The following is a 10,205-nucleotide window of genomic DNA, read 5'->3' on the forward strand; positions in this document are numbered from 1 at the left end:
AGTGGAGGTGAGACTGGGCACTGCAGGGCATAGAAGATGCCACGGGCTGAGAGGCACATGCCAGATAACCATGGACATCCAGACAAAAAAGACTGCACCTGATTCTGCATACAGTCAGTCATTACTAAGCTTTCTGAGCAGAGAGTTGACAAAATGAAAGTGAAGATTTAAGAGAAAACCAATCAGATATGGATTGAGATGCCAGGCAAAAGACATTTAAGGCCTAAGCAATGCAGAAGCTGTGGCACGGGCTTGAAGGCATGAGTAAGGGAGACAGCAGGAAAATGACCTAGTGCCTGTTGGGTTTGGGGATGGGAAAGGAGGCAGGCATGATCAAGGCTGCTCCAGGGCTTCCAACCAAGGCAACCACACAGCTAACCAGCTTGCACGAGGGCACACACACATTCGTGCACACTATCTCTTGTGGTGACAGCAAAAAGCATATCTGAAAGCTTCATGCTATGAATCAAGCCCAAAGCAATTCTTAAGTACAGGGTCAATGATTTCAGTGATTTTTATTTTCTTTTTTCCCCCTTCTACTAATCAATGTAATACACTGACTCATTCATCGTATTGCAGGGAAGGAGAAAAGCATTTGCTGCTTCTCAAAGTTGCTCTGACAGGTCAATACTCTGTCATCACTAATCCTACAAACCACCACAGGCTCTCTTTTAAAGACCTCAAGCAAAGAGGTGACTATTATCATCTTTGGGGGGAGTTTCTCTACCTATTTTCCTTTTCACGTTACAGACCCCCTAACAGTAAGTCTTAAAATCTCAGTTTTGACAGGCAGATTGTGAAGTTCAAGTCGATTCCTCATTTTTCTGCTCTGGCTGCAAAGGAGGAGTTCCTACAGCTTGGGAACATTCATTTGGTTCTCTTGAAAACAGACAGGCTGGCTCCCCATGACTCCTATGTTACAAGGCCCTCCGCTCCCTGGTGACAAGCAGCATCTTCCATTGCAAAGTCCTGGACATCGTTCTGGGAACCCTTTGCCCAGATACTCATTAGTACTGCATTAGTCTGTAAACTCAGAGTGAAACGCCTAGTTCAACTCGCTCTTACTTGATGTACTTGAAAGGTCTGGTGAATTTATGGCAGGATAATGTGGAGCCCAGCACCTATTTATGAGTTGATCATTTGTACCGAACCCCCCTCAAAGTGCCGAAGGTTACCATTCAACCAGGCCCTGCACTAATGCCACTCGAAGGCCAACAAAGCCAAGTGTATGAAAGTTAAAAGCATTAATAAAAGTGTGACTTATAAATTACTTCATCTTTGTCACCCTTTTTGAAATGGGGTGAGAGAGGCCAGGGTAAATTTATTTTTTAAGTGCTTTCCGAGACCCGAACGGGTCAGGCTTGAAATGCTGTAGTCTATAAATCATTCTTTGTAGATCTGAGGGATGCTGCTGCATCATAACATTAACAAATATTGATTTATTCTATCATTTGCAACTGTTTATGGAAAAACTGAGATCCGACTGAATGTGGGAAAAAAGCAAATACTTATTTAGGGGCAATGCAGCCAATTAACACCTCTAGTTGCAAGAGAGAAAAAGGAAAATGGCTTATAAGGAAGTTCATGGCAAGGTGATATTCATCAGGGTAGCTGACATTAATTCAGTCCCCACTCCAATACCATGGAGATGGATGGATTCCATGCTAAGCAATTTTAGGTACAAATTACATGTATAAGAGGTCTTCTCAACAACTCGGCATCATTATATGATACCAGCCAGAGCTCTTACAAGACTCAGAATCTCAGCTCTTTCAGGAAAGGTTCAGTAGGGGTTTCAGACATATGGCAACTGCCAAACTTTATATCAAAGCATTAAAGAATCAGACACCCACGTACAATTCAACTACAAGTTCTAAGGAGATTCTTTCTGGGTCCCTGCTAGTGCAATGAAGGATGACAAACACCAAATGGATTCAAGGAAAGGCAGGTAAAGATGCACACTGTAGTGGAGAGGGCTCATGCCTCTGAAACTGCATTCCAAATCTGTTTTCAAACTTTACTTGCTCACAGTTTGACCAGTAATGAGATGGACATCGACTATGCAGAGCAGTTCAGGAAGCTGCAGAGTTTCACAGAGACAAACAATGACAAAAACACACGTGATGACTAAGAAGACCTGACTTGAACTCCTGACAGTGACTAATACATATGACGTATGCAGGGATAGACTCTGAAATAACCATAAACTGGTAGATTGGTTCTGGGAATCTATGCAATGAACTCGATCTCCATGCCCAAGTAACTCTTCAAGTACCTCATGCATCTCCTTGTATCTGGTGATAAAACCAGTTCCGTAGTACACCATGCAAGCAGCCGTTGCTCTGCAGTGAATTACCAATGGCATAGCATAAGTGAGACTCCCTCTTAACTATGTAGCCTAGGAAAATATTCTCCCAATGCCAACAGTAGCTGAGGTGAGATTGGAACAGAAGGTTGCTGTCAAATGTTACTCAAGGAACCCCATCAGATAACTCCATCCTGTGATCACAGATTCCCAGCATCATACAGTCAGTCACTGTTCTCCCCCCGGGGCCGGCATCAGGGTCTCATCTGTTCTGAGGTGTGGCCAGCAGCACACTCAGCAGGTGCGTGGATCAGGAGCACTGATGATCAGAAATTCCCAAAAATCTTTCAAGAAATCAATCCTTACACTTCCCAATGTCTCTGTAGTTTAACTGTGTCTATTAACCTGTTAGATGGCCACAGGTAAATCACAAATCTCCTGAGCTTCAGAGTCCTAGCTGTAAGATGGGAACTACCTCCATTGATCAGAATTATGACAATTTGAGATAACGTATTAAAGTGCCTGGCATAGTGCTGGCAATGTACGGGGCTCTTGAAAGTGATAGGCTGTCCAGGACCTATATCTGGTATGTGAGGTCTAAGGGATGAGGAGGCAAGATTACAATGTTTTCATTTAGCCTCTGTCTAAACTAATGCCTAGAAATTTAGAGGCATATTGGGCACATACATCCCTTTTACTATCCACAGCCAACATAAAACTGAGGGAAGATATTTGTTAGAGTGCTGGGCTCAGTGGGAAGTCAAAAATACTGTAGTGTGAAATGCGCGTTCGTGGGCTGACCTTTCCAAGTGCAGCACTCACACACTTCTGAGACAGCCATACATCCCAGGTCATGCACGTTAGAGTGGATGCAGCCCAAAGACCCCACAAGAAGGGATTCCTGATTCTTGGAGGTCCATTTCAAAGGGATCTGCCCTCTATGTATGCCTTTGAGCACAGCTAAGGTGCTGCCTCCTAAGGGAGTGCCACACCTGGCCCTTCATGAAATCTTGAGCCACAAAAAGGACCATCTCTGCTGACATTGCCACTGACCAGCACAACAACGTGTAACCAAAATTTTCTAACAGGATCCAATGCCAACCTGGGTGAGATTTCTCTTTCCTGTCTGTGCCCCTCAAGCGTCTGTTTTCTCTTTCTCTTTGAAGCTCTCACACATCAGGGGAGGGGCTGGGAATGAGAACCCAGAAATGGGGCTCTGATCTCCATTCACTGCACCACCCCAGGCTGAAGGCTTTCTTCTCCAGAGGTCCAGGAAACACACTATAGTTCAGTCACATTAGGTTTCTGCCAGCTAACTTCCCTGAGTTTCAAAGGAAAAACACCTATTCATCCCAAATTCACCATGTTATGACTTTTGTAAAAGACCTATAACACAATTAATAACACAATTGCATCTTAACTCGAAATTTTCCACTTGGTGGCTTTTCTCAGGTCAGCTGTCATTGAAAAGGCACCCTTTACTATCTTTTTTTTTTTAATTAAAAGAAATACTAAAGGATGCTATCATGCTTTATTCTTGGGTGCTAATGTCCAGTTGAGTTCTGCTCAGCACAGATATTAAAGGTTCCCCAAGTAGGAAGAAATCACTGTCATTTATTGTAAAGTTTGTGCCTGGCAGTTGATGCTGAGCTCAATTTTAAAAGAAATCAAATATTTGGATGAAAGTGCCACAGTGTGGCATGTGGCATAACCTATAAATTTCTAACTAATGCCAGAGGGAGTCACAGCTGGAAGTCTATGTTACTTTCAGATATTGAGAGTAACAGTAGCCATTAATTTTTACTCCTTAAAATATTTATTAAGCATATATGCGCAAGCTCTTAGACAAAACACTGAACCTACCATAAGTGACTGAATGAGTCCAATCATTCAAGCACTGATTTGCTCATGCACTCATTTTCTTTTCCAGTACATTTTTCTTGAGCATTTACTATATGTCAGTTCTGGGCTACATGCTAGGGTTGTGCACAGTGAGCAAAACCAAGCCTGATTTCTGCACTCATGGTCATTAGAGGCCGGTGAGAAAGACAGACATTAAATACCTAGTCATAAAAATTAATAGGAAATGGCATTTCAGCAAAGATCTATGAGGTGTGTGAAGGTTTCAGTTCTTATAAGGGGGGAGTTTCACCAAGTCCATGAGATCAAGAAAAGCTTGTGTAGGCTAAGACCTTATGCCAAAGTAACAGCTAATCAGGAAGGGAGAAACGGGGGAGGAACACTGCAGGCAGTGGGAACAGTATGCTCAAAGAGAGGGAGTGTAGTGTGTGTGAGGAACCAAAGGATGAAGAGATGAAGAGAGAGGCCACAGTGGAGGAGGGAGGGAAAGCCTGACAAGAATGATGAGACAGGGACACAAGGCCATCCCTGGGTCCCTCCATCCTTTGGGATAACATAACTGATTAGACAACAGATACCACAGCCAGATAAAGATTCCGACTAAGGTAGAAACAGTAGCTAGAACCTCAAGAAAGGCTCCAGAAGGGGTTCACCCCTCAAAAGAGTCTAGCATGAGAGCTGGCTAAATTCTGCCACTGCCTGTTTCAATAAGTAAAGTGGTTCTGGAACACAACCAGACCCCTTCGTTTATAGTGTTAAAGGCTGCTTTATCGGTATGATGGCAGAATTTGGCAGCTGCTACAAAAACCACCGGGCCCCCCAAACTGAAAATATTTACTCTCTGGCTCTTTACACATAAAATTTGCTGAGCTCTTTTGACTGAAAGGATGAGGAGGATTTGGAATCAAGGGATGAGAGCAAGTGTGTTAGTACCTATTGCTTCTGGCACCTGGAAGAAGGAAACTTGGCAAGCCCTTTTGTGGATGCTCTGATTGACTAAAAGAACCAGGGAGGGAAAAAAGCACATTGCACGTATGTTTAAGGACACCTCAGAAATCACACAAAACAAGATTCATGCACTTAGGCTCATTTTGCTTCAAAAAAAAAACAACAACTATATTCCAGGAAAATTGACTGCACATTGGCATCTCTCAAAGTTTGTTCCCTGAAAAGAATCACACATAGACATGATCCAGAAAAGAAACAAATAAAAGCACTGTGCTCAAATAAGTGTGAAAAATGCTAGATGAACAAAATTGAACCAGCTTATTCATTGCAGGACTTATCAGAGCCTTCAGTTTACCATGTGCTTTGTAAATCTCCAGGAGAAAGAAAAATTTATGCTGTGTGTCTAAAGTTTATTTCATCACAGACTCCATTTTTCCAGCAATGTGTTATCAGGCCAGAGTTGCTCAAAGTATTCTTTGAGAAACACAGCTAAACTCTGAACTAAGCAAATCCTCTTAATTGTCTCTAAAACAGTTTCAGAAAGGTATTTCCTCTCAAATTAACCTCAAAACTGTCAGAAGAGGAAAGGAAAGCCAGCAACCTAAAAAACTGTGAGTATCCAGGAAGTTAAGTCCCACACCCTCAACCTCTACAATTCCTCCCACATGAACCCTTATATTTTGTTCCCATTTCCTGCTTTAAAAAAAATCTCCAACATTCCGTGACTCAGTTTTTAATGCTACAAGAATTTGCTTCTTTTAACTTCCATAAATTGACAACATTAATAAGTTGCACTGGACTCAAAACTTAATTCAAAGCATCAGTTTATGAGAAATAAACGAACATTTCTAATTTTTTTGAATAGACTGTCTCACTGCATTCTAAATTCTGTATTCCAAGTTACTTTTAAATACTATAAAAAATACTGTCCCTCCCCACAACCCCTAATTATTCAATATGCAAGTGAACTATAGGCTGCAAGGCCCAAAGTCTGTAAGAAATCAGTCATGGGCAAGACAGCCAGCTGCACTCCCTGCTCTCAGGTCCACCGTCTCCACGCACTGGAGAAACAGATCCAGGCATTGGGCAGGCCAGTAACAAGCTCAAAGACTGACATTACCCTCAAGAATGTGAATGTTAGCTATTTCTCTTTTCTTTCAGTCACCTCCAGAAGACCCAATAAAAGGCCAATAAACATTTTCAAAGGCAACCATAAATATCTACAAACATTCTAGACCCTCTGCTGGCAAGCAACTCCCAGGGTATTCACAGCCCTGGAGAAATAGGCCAAATTTTCCATTCCCAAGGCTAAAGGGATTTGAAAAGGGCAGTGGAAAAATCACACCATTGATGGTGAGCATCCCTGAAGGCAAAGTCCTATTTCAGAGTCTGGTACTGACGTCCAGAAGCAGCAGGCCATGTGTCCACTCTGAGGTCATCACATATTGGCAGAGAATCCCTGCAGGGTTGGAGCAGCCCTGGGGGCTCTGATGAGAGGTGTTAAATAAATTAGTGCTATCGTTTATTAGAGCATAAGAAACAGATGGGAATGGGTGAAATGACAGCTGGAAGAGTGAGGCTTCAGCAGATGAGTGTGTGCAATGCTCGGAGATTCATCTACATGATGTCTATTAACGGTAACGGGAACTGCTTTCCTAGCAACGTATCTACATGCTACAACTTCTTGCAAATTCATTCCTTGACTTTCTCTCCTTCATACAGATGGTTAATCTAGTACCTAATTATAAAATAATTAGCAATCCCACAACTTTCTCTTGTAAAACTCTCCCACCAAGAATGATTATTTTCAACTCGCTGCTCCTTGAACCTGCAGGGGAGGGCAAATGAAGACAGAGGAGGAGGCAAAGGGGCAATGGATTGGGAAGAGGGAGGGAGGGAGAAAGTTTGCTTATTGTACACCTTCCTTCAGGGACAGGGACAAGCAGTTGGACATCCATTTTCTCCATCTGCCCAGCACTGACCCTCCCTGGTGGCAGTTTCGAGCTATATAGCATTCTGGAAGCCATTTGTTTTTGTTCCAGATGGCACCAAGCCTCTGAATCTCTGCTAGTTGTCCATGTTACTCCCCAGTTCTTAAAGAGTCAAATTTACTTGGGGCTGTTTGGACATAAGCCCCGATGCTCATGTCATAAAAAACACTAACCTAAGAGCCTAAGAAATGGGATAAAGAGCCCACAGTTGCCTATTCTTTAAAGACTAGGGTAACAGGCATACATAAACATAAGACACAATATATTCAATAAGCATATTTTGATATCTAATGTCTAATAAATGGAATTATTTTAAGCAATGTCCTTTTTAAGCTTTTAACCTATTTTTTTTTACCATGTGTCCACATGCTGATGTGTGCATGCTGGTATTATACATTAAATATATATATGTACACACATCTGTTGTTTCTTTGAGGAATGTTGCTAAATATGTTTTTTCCTCACAAATTCTCTCGGTTACAGTGTCTGATGATAAGTGTTAGATATTTGGGGAGAATTTCAAAATGAGAAGGCAGGCTGTCTGACACACACATTTATTATTTTACTACCATCTAAGTCAAGGTCTAAATGCAGACTTACACATAGAAAGTATAATGGAACAAAAGTAATTCCTGCCCAAACTAGATTTTTAGAAGTTCTCAAAAATAGGTTTAGATCAGTTTTATGTTGGCTCCAAGAAATGTTTTCAATAATTTATTTAGAATTGGTTACCAAATCCTTGCAAACTAGGAAAAGAAATATAAGGCATAGTTCTCAAGGAGCGCAGGATCTTAATCATTTGAGAAATAAAATTATGCAAAAATACAAAGACAATAAGAACAATATCTATGTATTGAACACCTACCAAGTATCAGGTAGCTTACTGTATGTGTTTGGTGATGTTTGTATGTGTATGTATACATACATAGACATATAATATTTATTATGTACATATAATCTCAATTGCCTTACCCCAAAAATAAACTGTGAGGAAGCTACAACACTCTAAAATGAAGAAATGAACCTCAGAGAATTTTTTAAATTATGCCATAATATTCCATATAGTCTACTGATGCTCTGGAAAGTAGGAGGAAGGAACGATCAGTAATGAATCTGAGTCACAAAAAGAAGTTTTCTGGAAAAACTGGCCTCTAGAAAATAAAGGAAACAGGGTTGATTCTGGAATGGCTGGATGGGTCCACTCGCTGCCTAAGGCACTATCTGTCTGGCCTTTAGTCATGAAATGCTTTTCTTAATCCCTTGGTGTGATGGGGTTCAATAAATAACACCCCTCTTTCTCACCTCACTCCTAAACAAAAAGATAAATAGTAGAATAACAGCGGAGAAGGCAATGGCACCCCACTCCAGTACTCTTGCCTGGAAAATCCCATGGACTGAGGAGCCTGGTGGGCTGCAGTCCATGGGGCGGCTGGGAGTCGGACACAACTGAGCAACTTCACTTTCACTTTTAACATTCATGCATTGGAGAAGGAAATGGCAACCTACTCCAGTGTTCTTGCCTGGAGAATCCCAGGGACAGGGAAACCTGGTGGGCTGCTGTCCATGGGGTCGCACAGAGTCGGACACGACTAAAGCAACTTAGCAGCAGAATAACAGACGAATGTCCAGACATCAACTTTACTAATGAAAAAGGCTAAGTTGGAGGACATACAGCCAAGCAAATCCCACAGTTAGGTGGACGTCACAGACCCACAGAATGGTAGCATATCAAGTGCTCTTGGAGGGAAGGTGCATCCCAAGAGGAAAAAGCATAGAGCCGAGTAAACGCCTTGCTCTTTCTTCCCAAATGTAACAATCAGCTAAATACCTGTCTACTGACTCAGAGTGAAGCCAGGAGTTACACTAGCAGAAACCTCTTCTCATGGAAGGAAACAGAGCAGTGGGGAAGAAAAGTTTCCCCCAGTAGGCTCTGGTATTAATACTACATTTAACAATGAGCACATTACCTGTCTCCTTAGAAACCTGTATTCAGGTCAAGAAGCAACAGTTAGGACTAGACATGGAACAATGGATTGGTTTAAAATTGGGAAAGGAGTATGTCAAGACTGTATGTTGTCACCCTGCTTATTTAACTTATGTGCAGAGTATATCATGTGAAATACCGGGCTGGATGAAGCACAAGCTGGAATTAGGATTGCCGGGAGAAATATCAGCAACCTCAGATATGCAGATGATACCATACTAATGGCAGAAAGCAAAGATGAACTAAAGAGCCTCTTGATGAAGTTGAAGGACGAGAGTAAAAAATCTGGCTTAAAACTCAACATTCAAAAAACTAAGATCATGGCATCCAGTCCTATCACTTCATGCCAAGTATCTGGGGAACAAATGGAAGTAGTGACAGACTTCATTTTCTTAGGCTCCAAAATCACTGCAGATGGTGACTGCAGCCATGAAATTAAAAGATGCTTGCTCCTTAGAAGAAAAGTTATGACCAACCTAGACAGTATATTAAAAAGCAGAGATATCACTTTGCTGACAAAGGTCTGTCTAGTCAAAGCTATGGTTTTTCCAGTAGTCATGTATGGATGTGAAAGTGGGACCATAAATAAGGCTGAGCATTAAAGAACCAATGCTGTTGAACTGTGGTGCTGGAGAAGACTCTTGAGAGTCCCTTGGACAGCAAGGAGATCAAATCAGTCAATCCTAAAGGAAATCAACCTTGAATATTCATTGGAAGGACTGATGCTGAAGCTGAAGCTTCAATAATTTGGTCACCTGATGCAAAGAGCTGACTCATTTGAAAAGACCCTGATGCTGGGAAAAACTGAGGGCAGGAGAAGGAGGTGACAGGGGATGAGATGGTTGGAAGGCATCACTGACTCAGTGGACATGAGTTTGAGCAAAATATGGAAGATAGTAAAGGACAGGAAAGCCTGGTGTGCTGCAGTCCATGGGGTCACAAAGAGTTGGACATGATTTAGCAACTGAACAACAACAACAAATCTGACCTATGTTAGATTTTGCAGACAATTTTCAGAATAGGCAAAAACACAAAGACATACAACAGTGAATAAGGATCGCTCTGAGAAATTATCAAGAAAGGTGTTCTGGTTTCAAAATGGTGCTACTCCTTATTA

This window comes from Bos mutus, chromosome 18, assembly GCF_027580195.1.
Source record: "Bos mutus isolate GX-2022 chromosome 18, NWIPB_WYAK_1.1, whole genome shotgun sequence".
NCBI classification, from domain to species: Eukaryota; Metazoa; Chordata; class Mammalia; order Artiodactyla; family Bovidae; genus Bos; species Bos mutus.